Source organism: Mauremys mutica, chromosome 8 (genome assembly GCF_020497125.1).
Source record: "Mauremys mutica isolate MM-2020 ecotype Southern chromosome 8, ASM2049712v1, whole genome shotgun sequence".
NCBI lineage: Eukaryota > Metazoa > Chordata > Testudines > Geoemydidae > Mauremys > Mauremys mutica.
The window spans coordinates 37,168,955-37,185,164 of NC_059079.1; the positions used below are offsets into that span (position 1 = coordinate 37,168,955).

The 16,210-nt window shown below is 39.8% G+C and overlaps 1 protein-coding gene across 1 annotated transcript in view; it reads left to right on the forward strand.

Annotated features, from left to right (window-relative positions):
* SNX7 (sorting nexin 7) overlaps positions 1-16,210 on the forward strand; it is a 62,056-nt gene that overhangs the window by 32,094 nt on the left and 13,752 nt on the right. The window lies entirely within an intron of this gene.

Consider the following 16,210-nt stretch of genomic DNA (forward strand, 5'->3'; position numbering starts at 1 on the left):
TGTCTTAAATAGTTTCTAACATTTTACTTGGAAATCTTAAGTACCTGATTTGGGGAGACAGTCAAATACCTAGGTGTGTAAGTAACAGCTTGTGCAAAATTGTAGGTGCAAACCAGAGGCCTATTTAAGGCCAGGCTGAAAAACAGGCCCACTGTTATCATATACTAAACAGATGCAGTGCCATTTCACATATTGCAAACAAGAACAATCCTATTCTGTAAAAATCAACTGATATAGTTTTATGCTTTTGAGAGAGGATTGTGATTGAAAACTTAATTACTTTCAATTCAAGAATCATTTGTCAACCCAGATAGCTATTTAATTGTAGTGCAAAAAGGAAAAGTTAGTGTAGAAATCTTATTTTCAAGACACTCTCATATTCTACATAAAAAAGCATAAAATCCTAACCCTTGGTTTCAGAACAGTCAGTCAGATGACATGAACAAAGCAGGCATTTCTTCTCTGAATATCAAGACTCAATGACTGGGTTGCTCCTCCTGCCGGGAAGTGACAATGGGTAGTAGAGAGCTGTCAAACAAGGGGAAGAACAAAGTGTGCACGCTCCTGCTACTATTTGCCACGTCTCAGGCTTGTTCTTTAATATCAATAACTTAATTTTAGTTCCAGCAATGAACCTCAGGTTTTATATTTTTAATCTAATTTCTGGCGTACTTTGAGATCATGCTCCTTTTACTGCGCTGCCTCAGAATATGTGAGCAGCTGTGCTGCAGGGCAGACAGGATGGCTGACCCAAATTTAGCTTATTTCTTCATTGAGGACACATCTAGCAATCTGTCTCCATGGGTTTTCTAGATGGCTCTGTTTATTTTGGTAGTTGCTTTTCTAGTAGACTCTTTGCAGCTATGGAAACCTTCCTTAGGCTACATGCAGTCAAGAAAATGGGGGAGTAAGTGTTAAATTGCTTATTGACTCACAGTTCTGCTCCGCTTTCCTCTACAAAACCCAGGTTTTTAGAATTGCCAGGAAACTAGCAGGCAAGCCAAACTATTTTTAATGTTCAAATGATCAACCAGTGATCCTGATAGAAATTACTATTGTGTAAAGGATATGAGTGTTACTAATTTATATGAGCAAATAGTAGGTAGAAAAGGCTGAAGGAATGTAATAAAAGGATGGCACAGTTCTTTGCAATGAAGGGTAACTAGCAAGAACAAGGTAGTACAGAAGGGGGACATACTGGAGCTTATTATGTCTTACTTAAAGGAAGAATGATGTGATAAACAGAAGCCTATCTGAAGTACTTGTATGGTGCCCTTTCCAATTTGACATATGGGGAACCAAGGCACAGTGAGACTGTGACTCGCTGGAGCCTGGGACTGAAGCTGAAGCCTGAGCCCTGCTGCCCAAGGCTGAAGCCAAAGCTCAAGCAACATAGCTTCACAGGACCTCCAGTGGTGTGGGGCCTCGGCAATTACCCTGCTAGCCAGGCCTGCCTGGGTCCCCAACAGGCGCCCCCCATTCCTGAGCAATCTCACTGTTCCCAGCAGTTCAGCTAACTCACAGGGTCGCTTTTGAGGACAATTCCCTCTAGTGTAGTCCCTGGTGGTGCTCCCCAGGTCCTGCCACAGGTGGCCCTTGCCTATTCTATTTGGCCCCCAACATGACAGAAGGACAAGGGGACCCTAGTCACAATCCCAGGCAGGGCTCCCCTTGCTACTGGATTGCATTAGCAGTCCCTAATAGCCTCTCCTGCTCCTGGGCAAACTTCTCCCTCCATCTTTTTAAGCTCCCCTTCTCTAAGGGGAGCTTGTTCTGCAAGTGCACCTAAGTGGAGCATCAGCAGACATGGCACTGACTTGGGAGCTGTCAGAGCACCTGAAGCGAGTGGAGGACGAGAGCTGAACGAGGTTCCTTACCTAGGACCCATATCAGACTGCTACTAGTTGAGTTACATGGCTAAGTGCAGTAGCTGGCAGCAGGACAAAGCTGTTATTCCAAATTGCGGGACTGGGTGTTGGATGTGGGGATAGTTGCTAGAAAAGAAGAAGAGCCTAGTCCCGGTACTGTCTCTCTCACCCACCCCTCATGTCAGAGTTGGGGGATCTGCAGCCCCATGTGATACAATGCAGGGGAGTTGGGCTTCTGGAGCCAGAAGCTTTGTTGGGGGGCCAGCCCCTACCCTTTGTGGTGCCCCCAGAGGGGACATGGGCCACTGGGGACATGTGAAAGCACTTGAAAGTTAGGAGATGCCAGATTTATAGTTGCCAGAGCAGCTTTAATTCTGCCCCAATGTATGGATGCATTATGATAGTGTTCGCTTACATGATTATTCCTGCAGGACCCAGGCCTCAATCAGTGCACAGGATGGACATGCAAGGGGGCAAAATTAAGGTTGTGGTTGGAAACTATAATTCTGGCATTTCCTAACCTTTAAGTGCTTGACTTTGCAATCTAAATAATGTTTTCATGTAGTTTCTTTGCATGAAATACCGTACAGTATAAACAGTATATAAAAAATACTTAAAAGTTACAACATTTGTGTCTATACAGCAAAGATTTGACACAAATGGTTTCTGTTAGAAGTCTCATAATCTGTTTAATGTAAAGACGAGCTGGGAGAAGTCTCATGTTCAAACTATTCTGACATTTGAAATGTGTATTTTTTTTTATTCTCCATTTGATTTCTTGACAGTGAACTAAACATATTGAAATATTACTATCTGGTGTCGTTTGATACCTACAATATCATATTCTGGAATGATGTACATGTGTTTTTTATAATGTAGTTTGTATCTGAACTCTAGTCTCTTTAGAGGCTTTTGAGACAACATATATATTTGGTTTTCATGAAGTAAGAATTTATTTCACTTGTATCTTTTACTGTCCTCATTTTGCTGCCACTGTGTCTATTCATCTGTCTTCGATCCACTCTGTACTTCCTTTCTCTTGTCTTACCTCCTTAGTATACATAGCAAGTTTATATGCCATTTAAAAATATAGAGGAATGTAAACCAAAAAGGTCCTAGCGTGCTCAGTGACTGGAGTAGTTGCATGATCTTCGCTTAATGCAATTACTTGGACACAGCAAAGTCTACAATTGCTAGACTGTTACATGATCTTTACTATATTTGAATGAACAAACCTGGATGAAAACTGCTTTGAAACTAGAGGCGCTACTGATTAAGAGTCTGGGCCAAGATCATTAAAGTAAACGGAAAGATTTGCTGCAATACCCCCCACCCCTTTAGAAATTCTTTGTGAAAGTGAATAGTGAGAAGCCCTGGGTGCCCAGACTCTAACCAATCCACCTAGCAGGCTGCTTCAGAGCCATGGATCTTGGAAGCCCTGTGAGCCTGGGCTGCTGAGGAAATGGGAACTTGGGAGCCAGGGCTTCCAGACTCTTGGTTAACTATTAGTCTGAGGCCGTGGGAGCCTGAAAGCCCAGGCTGCTGAGGAGCTAGGCAGGTGATCTAACAGAAACCTGCCTGAGATACATTGGATCTTAATCAAAATTGAACCAGCACTACAAAATGTGTTGATGCATTGTCAGTTAAATCTTTGGCATGTTTCCAACCAGTTCTGGTACTTATGTATTTAAAGCTATTCACATCTATGAATTGTGCCTTTGAAGTCAATACACATCTTGAAATCAGTGAGACAGCCAAAGTCCTGAATTGGAGCCTAAATATTTATATCCTTCTTCCACAGAAATATTGTCTGCCTCTCCTTTATAAGTTGTATGAAATTTCAATTCCTTACTGAATTTCTCTGTGCTATAGAGGAATTGCCAGTAGGAAGTACTGAGATTACCAGTAGGAAGTACAGAGGAAAAACAGTATGCAAAAGGGAGGAGTGAGCAAAGATCCATATTCAAAAGTGGGAAAAAATAAAGTAAAACTGCACCGTTTCCCCCTCAGCCCTGTTGTAGGAGCTTATATAATTAGCTGTTGTGCAAATAAATTCCTGGATGTAATTTTTAAAAAAAGTTTAATTTAAAATTGTATTTCTGAACAAATGCACCAATTTTCAGCCAAATGGATGCCATTTATAATGTTGGCAATGTGTATGCCCATTCAAAGGATCACAAGCCAGTTGCTAACCTGCTCTAGAAGTCAGGAGAAACCGATGATATTTAAAATTTGATGGATGACTGTGCAAAATCCTAAAATAGAATATTTAAAATGTAAATAAGGTTTAAATGCCACTTTTTTTTTTAGTAATGAGTAACTAAAGGTGGTTAGAAACTGGCTTCTCACTTAGTTTCACAAATTTGTCATACTACTCAGCATTATGCTCAAATGCTTATTGTATTTTCTGTGTTTAAGAACAACTCCCTGTATATCCATACATAAATTCATGCTGCTTTGGCTAACCACATATGCAATTTTTTCCTTCAAGATTGTATTTTTCTTAAAGCCTGATGTAGTGTTCTAACATACTAAAATAGTACTTGTAGCCCAACAAACTCAATTTTGTTGAATTTGTGAGCATTAGAGCTATTTATAAATAAAAAGGAAAGATTTTCCTTATCACAATATTGATTATACTGGGGTAATTTTTTGTAGTTAATATGTTACATCATAGCAGTGATCATTTCTATTCTGTTTAAAATAAATCTTTCAAGATAATCCTGTGTACAGCCTGTTCTTTTCCTCTATTTCTGTTTCCTAATTTTAATTCAGATAAAGAGCAGTGTGATAATCAGCGTTCAGGCCTCTGATTCTTTCTTTGAATCCTCTTATTTCTCACACATTTCAGAAGATCATGTTGCTGAGATCTTATTTCTGCTTTGCAATTTCATTATAGCTTTAGCACAGATGTCTGTCAGATCTAATCTGATCTTGAAATTCCATGTAACCTAATTGAGTGGCAATTGTATTTTCAAGAACTTTCCTTAATTAGAGCTTAAACGCCTTTTTCTTGTTGTCAAGGTAGTCTTGGCTACAAAAATTGGTGCACTGTTGTTTTGTTGACCCTAGTCAAACTAAAATAATAGCAGCAACATGCCATTAGCAGAGGTATTAATAGAACATTATTGTCGAATTTCTGTGTACAGATAAAAATATTCAATATTCTGATTCTTGAAACAATCATAAATAGGTCCTTTTCCTCAGCTAAGATCATTTGTAATAACTTACATTATGGCTTATGCTATTTAATTTAGGACATATACAGTAGAACCTCAGAGTTATGAACTGACCAGTGAACCACACACCTCATTTGGAACCGGAAGTACACAATCAGGCAGCAGCAGAGACCCTCTTCCTCGCACCCCCCCCCAAAAAATAAAAAATAAAAGAGAGAGCAAGTACAGTACTGTGTTAAACGTAAACTACTAAAAAGAATAAAGGAAAAGCTGCATTTTTCTTCTGCATAGTAAAGTTTCAAAGTTTATATTAAGTCAATGTTCAGCTGTAAACTTTTGAAACAGCAACCATAAAGTTTTGTTCAGAGTTACAACCACCCACCTTTCCTGAGCCGTTCGTAACTCCAAGATTCTACTGTAATATACGTGCAACTTCACCAAGTAATGACTACTGTGAGAACCAAAACTTTGTACTTCCTGATAAGGTGTGTATATGTTTTGTGCCCAACCATTCTGTAATAAATAAGCATAGTAGTAAAACGAACAAGATGTGTGCTAGCCTTCACTACTCAGACAGTTCTGCTTTTAGTAGCATCCGTTTTCTCCCATCCTTTTTCTATTTAAAGTGAATCTTCCTGGGTCAGGGACCCATTATTTATCTGTTGAGCACCTACCACATTTCAGTGGCTATATAAATATTTTTTCCACTTAATTTCCTTTCACAGAAAAATTAAACACACACAGGGCTTGATTTTGTTCTCAGTCAAGTCAACAGTAATATTCCCATTGACTTCAATGGTACAGTATGGGTATGTCTACACTACAATAAAACAGCTGCTCTTGCCTGTTTCAGCTGACTTAGGCTTACACGGCTTGGGCTGTAAAATTGTGGTGTAGGCGTTTGGGCTTGGGCTGGACCCTTATAAATAAGGCCTGCATCCGAAGAAGTGGGTATTCACCCACGAAAGCTCATGCTGCAAAACTTCTGTTAGTCTATAAGGTGCCACAGGATTCTTTGCTGCTTCTACAGAACCAGACTAACACGGCTACCCCCCTTATAAATAAAACTGTGATTCTGTCAGAGGTCGTGGAAGTCACGGAGTCCGTGATTTTCCTTGGCCTCCGTGACTTTCACAGCTGCCAGGGCCAGCTGCTCAGGTGCCCCAGGACAGCCATACTGACCGCTGCTCGGGCAGCCTGGGGCGGCTGGCCCTGGGGAGTGCCCGCTGCTCAGGCGGCTGGCATGGGAGAAGCACCCAAGCAGCGGTCCCCAGGGCCTTGGAGCAGGGGTGGCTGGAGGCAGTCAGTCGCCAGCCCCCACAGCAGCGGTGTCCAGGGGCCCCTCAAAGCAGCAGCGCCCTGGGCCCTAGGAACTGCTAAGTTTTAGTCAGGTGTGTGTGTGTGTGTGTGTGTGTGTATACACATATAACTTCTACTATTTATATATATAGATATAGATATAGATATAGTAAAAGTCATGGACAGGTCAGGGGCTGTGAATTTTTGTTTATTGTCCGTGACCTGTCCATGACTTTTACTAAAAATACTCATGACTAAATCTTAGCCTTACTTATAAACAAAACAAACCATTCAGCCTGTCTTAGGAAGTGTGTTCTCAGTGAAAACTAAGTCAATGACAAGTTTGAAGTTTTAAAATTAAACTGATTTAGCACACTTGAGGCATAACACTTTTTAAACGGTTTTCTTTTTGTAAAATATATGAAACATTTTTCATATTCAGATGAATTTTAAATGGTTAAGACTTTTACTGTGTTTAAACAATACGCTGAAGTTTTTAACAGTGACTTCAGCATAAAAGGATTTTTAATTCTTTTTTTGGTTAAAAAGAAGTGCCTGAAAGCAGAAGCTTATGGTTGAGAAGGCACCTTACTCTGGTGCTTTCATTATAATTAATATTCACCACTGAGCTTGGCTCTATTTTGTATGGTTTTTAAAATTTAGTTCTAAGCAGATCTTATATAGCTTTTGATGATCTCCTCTCAGATGTCAGATTGAACTTGTCAGTGCAATCTAGTGGTCAAAAATTCTGCTGACAATGAATGGCATGAACTCTAATCCAATTTGAAAAGCATTTCTGCCATAGATGTCGAATCACAAACTGCCATTAGTGCTGATAAAAGGCTAGTGCAAAATCTTTAGATGAGTTGTTAAATTGTTCTTCGTCACTGAATGGTTTAAGAAATGGGAGGTTATAAAGAGTACAAAATATTTTGAGATCAATACAGCTGTTACTGCTGAGGCTTTCTGATTTCATTCAAATAGGTTTGAGTCACAAAGTGAACTTCATGACATTAAGATTTTCTGTTTGAGTAAATCAAGAATACAAGCTCATTGTATTTACCCTGTCTCTCTGCATAACAATATGTGATTTGACATATAGCTGAAGAAAGCCAATAGTGTAGAATATTGCTGCCCTGGCTGTGTTTTCATACAAGAGAGAACTGAATTCATCTTAAGTGTGGGATTTAACACAAGGTTTATTGTGAGATAACTGTTTAAAAAAATCTGGAAAATAAATCTAAAATGCTGAAATTGCCATTATAAATCTTGTTGGAACAAATGAATTAGCTCTTGCTGCCAGTATTCTGTGGTTTATATCCCACTGAGGGACTGATGCCAAAAAGACATGCCCTGAAATCTAAAGAGGCTAGAAAGCATCAAGTCAGATGACAGACCTCTCAGTGATGTTGAGAAGCCAGCTGAGGAAGTGCAGCAGATGTTTTTGACAGTTCACTGAAATAATCATAACTTCTTAATTTTATCACGTATGTTATGGAGTCTTATACTATTTGATTTTAGTGTGTTATATGAATATGCTTATTAAAAGTACTACAGGTAAAGTATTTATTTATTACATTTTTTAAAATTAGCCAGTAAATGTTCTAGATTCCTAAGGCCTAATTTTCAAGCGTCTATATTTCGTTCAATACACAGAATAAAGATCTCTTTATCTGTTGCTAAACATATTAAACTTCCATAAATGAATACAGTTTAAAGCTAAGAATGCATGTAATCCTTAAGGTAACTCACTTAAAAGACAATGGTTTTAAAGCAGAAATATTCTTCTGTTCACTTTCTGTGTTCCTTAGAATTCAGAGTTACAATAGAAACTTTTGTTTCCTATTTACGGTAATATACTAAAGGTAGCTGGGCCCTACAGGGTTTCTGGCCTCAACTTTTTATATCTTTCAAAAGTATCTATTTGGATTTTGTTGCAAATTTCTTTTCCTCTGTAATGTGTGAGATTCAGATTTTTGCACTCTAGCTCCCCCCTTTCATTTGTTTATTGGTTGATTGGTTCTGTGGTATCTTCATGATAGTCAGTAACTGTTTTAGACCAGCTTTGTCTTGTCCTCATCCCTTTTACTTCAGCAATTGATTCAGCACCTTCAAAATACCTTTTAAACCAGAAACACTGTATTATTTATTTATTTTTGAGGGATAGTCCCATCTCTTGCAATACTTTTGTCAAATGGATTATTCCTCCTTCACAAACTAGATTTTAGTGCCACACGTTACCAAACATGGTACAATATACTGAAATCAAAGTTTCATAAGGTAGAAAAAAGGTATTGCTCTGGTATACTTCCTTATGTCAGTTCATAATTAATGAATTGTAGGTTGTAGAGAACATAGCAATTCATCACCTATCCCAAGTTTAAGTTATTTAGTAGTTAACTCTGCATGCTTAGTTTTGAGGTTGGAAATAAGGGGGAAATCAGAGCTCCTTCAGTATTGGGCCTCTTCTAACTTTTGCTGTATTTTACAATATTTTGCGGATTCTAAGCTTTCATTTTAAAAGTATTAATTTTCTGCCATTCTGCTACAGAGATTCAGGTATCACAATGTGATCCTGTGCTGCTGTTTTCCAAACATAGCTTTACAAAAAATTGTCTTCAGCTAAATAGCAGTGGCAAAGGCATGAACATTCCTCTACCCTATTCAGCTCCACTGAGGTAATAAATTGGGATAATTTAAATTCTAATGTTAACCACAGGCAATATTGTGCGCGGGGAGGGGGGGTGTCTTTTTTTTTATTATTATTTTAAATAAGGAAATTGACAGCAAAACTGTGAATGCAACATTTAAGGATGTACAGTTCAAATGTCATGGGTCAAGGGTTTCACCCTAAATTGCACGATATGTCTTAACTATAATTATATGGCCACAAAATAAGTAAATATACAAACTATAATATAATATAAAATAAATCATGTGCATACGAAAAGAGGGAGAAAATTGTTTCATATGCATAGTGTACCTGTGAACCTTGCTGTAGGAATGCAAATTTTAGCACTGATTGTGCTGTCTTTGTATTTGCATTAATGTAGGTTTTGTTTTTAATTTGATAAATTATGAGTAAATTTCATTTTATACTCTCACACCTCTTTCTAATCTTGCAATATGACAAACGCTATAATACTCTCCTCTCTCACCCTCCACCTCTCCCCCAGAAATCTCTTGCAGTAGTCACTGAGAAAAAAAGTGAGCGCCATAGCTATATATTATGTCTGTTATTTAAATCCCTGATTCTTATGGATGTGTTAAAGCAATCTCATTCTGAGTCTCATTGATCGCTCATGTGAGTAAAGTTAAGCACGTGTGTAAGTGTTTTCAGGATCAGGTCCTTGAGTGCCTGAGTACCCCCTGTTAGGCCTACTACTTCAGTGCATAAATACTGGTAGGCTTGGGGTCTTATATGTACACCTACCCCGATAGAACACGAATTCGGATATAACGCGGTAAAGCAGTGCTCCGGGGGGGGCTGCGCACTCCGGCGCATCAAAGCAAGTTCGATATAACGCGGTAAGATTTTTTGGTTCCCGAGGACAGTGTTCTGTCGGGGTAGCGGTGTATGTTTAGAGAACTCTTGAAATACCTGTTCTTTTCTTTTCTCTTTTTTTTGTAGCTATACCGGTAAGGTTTTTTTACGTTTTTAATTCAACTTTGCAGAAAATCATTTTTAGGAAGTACATTAGTCTTTTTTATAAATAAATTTAATTGTGATACGTGAATTGTTTTAAGTGTTCCATCATTCTTTCACTTCAGTTTTTTACGTTGTCGTCTAATGTCTGTATTTGATTCAGTTTACTACTGTGGTATTTGACTCAGCTATACATATGCTTTTGTGTAATTTAAAGGGCTTGACTAATTCAAACTGAACTCTAACAATTTTAATCTTTCGTTCCTTAATGTATGATTTTCTGGTAAAACTCTGATTTGTTCTGAAGTATTTCATTTAGTTATGTAGAAATAGAAACAAGTTTTTGTTTAACATTCATGAATATATTTTAAGAGAACTCTTGTTTTTTTTCAGTAGCTGTAAAGTGTATGAACAACCACTAGAATTTGTTTTAAAAAGATAATTTAGTAATCGTCGAAAGGTGCAATCACAGTGATCATAGCATTTGCAATTCAACTCTCTCCCCACATACTTAATTAACAGCAATTCCATTTGGACCAGAATAGTCCTAGGTTTTTGGCTTCTTTCCCAGATACCAGTAAATAGTAACTGCAAATGGGAAACTCTTTTTTGGTGCTCTGCTCCCCTCTGGCCACTAGTAGACACTATTTTGGGTGCTTATAAACGTCTGGAAGCTTCCTCCCTTCCTAGTCTGGCAGTACCTCTGCAAGGTTCCACTGCAGACATGCCAAACCCACAAAAAATGGAGAAATTGGGCTTGGTTTTGGCTTAATTGGCTTGTAAGTTGCTTGTTGGCTACTTTTTGGCTTCTTTTTTTTTATCGGCTCCTGGCGGCAAGCAGAGGGGAGAGTCAGGGGTGCACACTGGGCCCACCACAGTCCCAGACTTCACGCTAGGGACATCTAGTCACATCGAGTGTTGGGTTTCTTAGGGATTGGCTTGTTTTGGCCTTGTTTTGAAATGGGATTAGCTTGATTTTTTGGCTTACTGTGAAAGTTGGGGTGCTTATTTACCACGTGAAAGTTGGCTTCTGTGTTCTACTGGCAAATAGGCAGTTACCAGCCACAACAGTTTTAGTTCCATCGTTCAGGAAGAGGTGGAACAGAGGCATTAGATGAGGAAGTTACCTTGATCACGTGGTCCATCAGCCCTCACAGAGAGAGCGCCGATCACAACATGTCATTTGTGTTGTTCTAACCAGTCCTTCAGCCATCCGCTGGCCAGAATGTCAGTGGCACTAGACACCTGATCAGCATAGGGTACTGCAGCCCAGAACCCCTGAGTGATCCGCCAGCCTTAACCTCTCAGGTAGCTTGCATTACAAGCGCGTGCCACTGCGCTTGACCGGATGAGGAAGTAGGGATAGAAAAATGTGAAACCTGTTGGGACAAGATTGAGCAGAGGGAATGAGGAACCTTACAGGAATAGCATAATATGGCTGTGTCCCATCCTGTGCTCAGTTGCACTACGTGCACCTATGCTGGTGTTTTGAATTTTTTCATTGCATGATGAAAAAACACATTGATGCAACATTGCATTGCAACAAAATACAGGATTCAGTGCGGGTTCTGTTCTGGTAGGAGAACAGAATAGTCTGAAAAATATTTAGGAATAGTCTGAAAAATACATTTAGCTTCCAGGGCCTAAAATCTTAAGACTTGCATTATTTAAAAAAAACCTCAAATTCACGAGAGAGCATGTAACCCCACTGTTGGTTGGGAACTTGGTGTCCTCCAGAATCCTAGTTTATTTGTAGAATTTACAGATGTTGGCAGTTGTCCCTATCATGCCCTCTAATGTAACTCAGCCTTGTTCTGGAGAGAGAACCTCAGTCGTCATACCTATGTAATTCCTGACCTCTTTCCTGGAATTGCCAACAAATGTGCTAATTAGTATACCTTGTTACTTGGTGAGGTGTTAGTTTGGCCTGAACTGACACCAGAAATTTACTTAGCCTAGATCATCAAATAACCATTAAATGGTTCTACTGTTCAGGTCTGGATTTGAACTAGTAACATAGGCTTTATAACTCCCTGACATTCCCTTTATTGTATTTGGGCTGTGTATTTTACCGTACTTTAATACCAGGCTGGAAGGGTTTAATATTAGTATGCAACATAAACCATTTTTTCTAATTCTACCCTGAAAGCTAAATAGAAATTTATACAACTCTTGAATGGAAAAAAAAATGAATTTTATTGAGAAATGCTGGGTCAGAAGAAAGGTATACTGTGTGTTTATAATTGGGTTAGCTGAGTGTGTATTATGTATTCTTCAGTGTCTTGAGTGGTTTTGCTGTGGAAACTTGTAGTTCAAATAAAGACTTTGTTGTTGGGAGTAACCGTTGCTTTGTACAGTAAACTAACTTTCTCCCCAGGCCATAGTCTGGAATATGAGTTCTTGGTGAATAATGAAATGTCTGTTTAACTCTATGGTTTTCTGCTGGGATCACTCTGTAAGAGACTTAAGCTATCAAAATACTTGCTTCAGTAAGGCTGGCAAAACAAAATATGTGCATAGCCAAGTTTTATTGTGAGGATAAATTGTAACAGCAAGAAAGTATCTTGTAGATCGGGACCATACTATGTGCATGTTACTGTTTAGAGATCAGGCCTTTATTCCCTGATTTCTACTGTCATGGCTTGCTTGTTTGGCTTCAGAATTTGTCTGCTAAAGTGAGTGGTGGTTCTTGGTTTATTTTCTGGTATGTTTCAAATAGATTCTAAGGTTCGTAGTCAAAATGATAAAATGGAACATACTGCCTTAAGGTCTAAATTCTGGCCTTGACACACTTGCAGTGCCGACTCTCCCATGGACTTCACTGGAGGATGTGTATGCTGCATATCTGGAGGCAGAATATAGCCCTAAGGGTATGTCCTCACTGCAAAATAAGTGTGTGTTCTTAACCAGTGTTTAGCTGGCTCAGGTTAAAATACCAGTGAAGATATGGCAACTCTGCTTTTAACTTGAGTTAGCAGCTCAAGTTAAAGCCTAGTAATGGCCTGGGGTTGAACTCGAGCTACTAACCCGAGTTAAATTTGAATTTCTGTGTCTTCACTGCTGATTTAACCCAAGTTAGCTAATGCAAGTTAGCAAACCTGATTTAAGAACACACCTTTTATTTGCATATGCATTACTGCAAGAATATTCAACATGTGTTCCTAGAAAGTGCCACACAAGTAAAGGTATGTCAACAGCCACAGATAGCCAGAACAGCCTAAGCTGCTGCACCTAAAACTAGTAGTTTTGGAAGGATTCTATTTAAATTGTTAGTTGTCAGTAAACCATGTTTTCAACTGATACACATAAATTTGATGAAATAAAAAATGCTCATTAATAGAGTTGGCGAGTGCAGTTCCCCCCCACACACACACCTAGTGCCTGCAGGGATGTGGTATCTTGGGGCCTCGGCTGGGCAGGAAGCCCCTTGTAACTCTGTCATGGCCCCATTCACTCACTCACCAGCTGGGAGTTGAAGGGGCCATCCACCACCCCTGGGCTGGAACCATTCAGTAGCGGATTGACCTCCCTGTGGCTGGGGGTCTCTGCTCTGCCCAGCCAGGACTACTGCAGCCTCCCACAGGGATGTGGTACCTCAGGCCCCTTGGCCACACAAGGAACCTCATGCTGCCCTGTGGTCACAGCCACACTCATTCACTGGCTTGGGAGTGCAGGGGGCCATCTGCCATCCCTGGGCCAGAGCTACTCAGTAGTGGGGTGGCCTCTCAGCACCCTATTTTGTACCGTACAGTAACATCCCCCAGCACACTACTATTACCAATCCTCATTGTAAAGACTAAAGATTTGCTGATTTGTGCCACCAATCCCAGTGCAGCCTCAGTGAAACCAGGATGTCTCAGAACAATGTGTGATAAACAGCCTCTGTCTTCCACCAAGAAAACTCCAACTGATGTCTGTGGGACAATGGGTTTGGACCAGTCTGTTCTGTGATGCCTAGGACTGGAGATGAAGCTGCAGCTCTGCATTCCCTGCTTTGTGGCTTTATGTTTTGAGATCACTACATACAGCTTCTGCTGTCATTAAACAGTTACTATCTGACATCTCTTTCAGCTGTGAAAATTCAGACTGATAAAAATAAAAAAAGCTTAAAAATAAAAATAGATACCTTTTGAAATTACAAACAAACAAATAAAAAATTAACTGAGTTCTGCCCAGACTATTTTTGAGATAGAAAATTCATTTTTCATGTATGTTGCCCAGTTCATTCAACTGTCTTCCCATAACGCAACCACCAATTAAAAATATGTGGTATTTTGAAGAAAAAAAAAGGAGAGAGGGGTTCTGAGGCAGTCTGCTTTAGTATTTTTGAAAAAAGCAATTAGATCATACAGGGTATGGCTAAGAGAGTAATTTTGGTTCCTTGAACTTCACCACATATTGAAGTTTTGGAAGCTAGGCTATTAACTGACTGTGGTCTTGTAATAATTGGAGATATACTAATCTCCTAGAACTGGAAGAAAGGTCATTGAGTCCAGCCCCCTGCCTTCACTAGCAAGACCAATTTTTGCCCCAGATCCCTAAGTGACCCCCTCAAGGATTGAACTCACAACCCTGGGTTTAGCAGGCCAATGCTCAAACCACTGAACTATCTATCCCCCCCACGTGTTTTGTGTCATGCTGCTGATGGTCTGTAGAATTACTGCTGTTCATTATTTGAACAGGGTGCATGTTCAGTCCTGTAGAACTATTATTTATGTACTTGGTGTTGGCTGGGTATTTAGTGAGTCATGAACGAAGAGGAGCCTGGGGAGGAGGATCCAATCTCCAGCATAGGAGACTGGATCTAATTAAGTACATTTATCTCAAGTATAAATCTTGGAATGGGGAAAGGAGGTGATTAAAGGTGCTGTGCAAGGGGAAATGGCTGGTAAGACTTAGTGATGTCAATATCCTCTCAGAAGATGTTCCTTCCAGGAGTTTATGGCTGCTAAGAGTGGCAATATGGTTCTACTCCTATAGCTTGCCCCACTGTGGATCTACTCTTAAATTGAGATTGGAGGTCAGAAAGATGAGGATTATACTTCTATATACATACCAACCTTTATGTTCTACAGTTTGGTCCTGAGGGGCTCCTATCCATCAGGAAGAAGGACCTGGTCTCCGAGACAGAACTTGATAGATTCCAGATGATGATAGGGAGTGTGCTGTCTTCCCAGCAAAATGTTTGATTGGTCTGTAGAATCATGTCCATGACTATTGATACAATAGCTCTAAATGTCCTCTTTATGGCATTGCCTCAAAGATCATCTTGGTTTTACTGATTATTTGAGATGATTGAAGCAAGAGGCGAAATCATGAGAGCACTGACAGTAGCAGTCTCATACTGTGACCAATCATTTGTATCATAAAGAACTGGTGAAGTGCATGCTGAAAATATATGGGAAGCAAAGAGAAATTGCCACAGTCTTACGTAATGGAAATGTTCCAGGTAGTGGGCTGCTTGACTAATTCAGGTTGTCTCCGTTTGGTTACAGAGGCAGTATTTTTCTTACAGCAAGGGATTTTCATGTGCTACTTGCACTCATGGACATAGCACAGAGTCTTAGAATGGCAGATGCAGTCTCTTGGTCTGCAAGGGTTTCAAACAGGGTCACTTACTGAGGTTCTAAAGAAGTATGCTGTGCCGCAGGCACCACTTATATCAGAACAGTGTCCTTCATGGCTTGTTTAGAGTAGTGGGTGCACTCTTCAAGCTCTCCATCTGTTGTGTGGTCTGAAATTTGATTCATACACATTCTGTGCATGTTAAATTACAGTTGAACCCTAATTATCTAAAGGCATCACTGGTTATTGTAAACTTTTGGAGGTTCAGATTAACAAGAGCTTTTGCCCTTTGAGCTTCTTAGCTTCAGGGGAATTATTCAGCTTTACACCAATGGAGCTCTTGACCTGAGAACAGGGCAGAGTGTTTGAGATGCAGGATGCCTGATAAATGCGGTCTGACTTGTGGAGGGAACAGAAGGAGGTGGAGTTTCCCCCAGTAGTGGCTGAAACTACCAGCTGCATTATTGGCAATATTTCTGCCTGATTTTCCCAGGTCCTTAGAGCACAGCTGCGTTTCAGAATTGCAGCTAAGCCACTATAGAGCTGATCTTCATCTGTGCTCCATCTAAATATAGAACATTGACTCATTGGGGTCTACTGGGGTAACTTGTATATTTGTTTTCCTTCAGTAAGTTCCAGTTACTGTGTTCAGT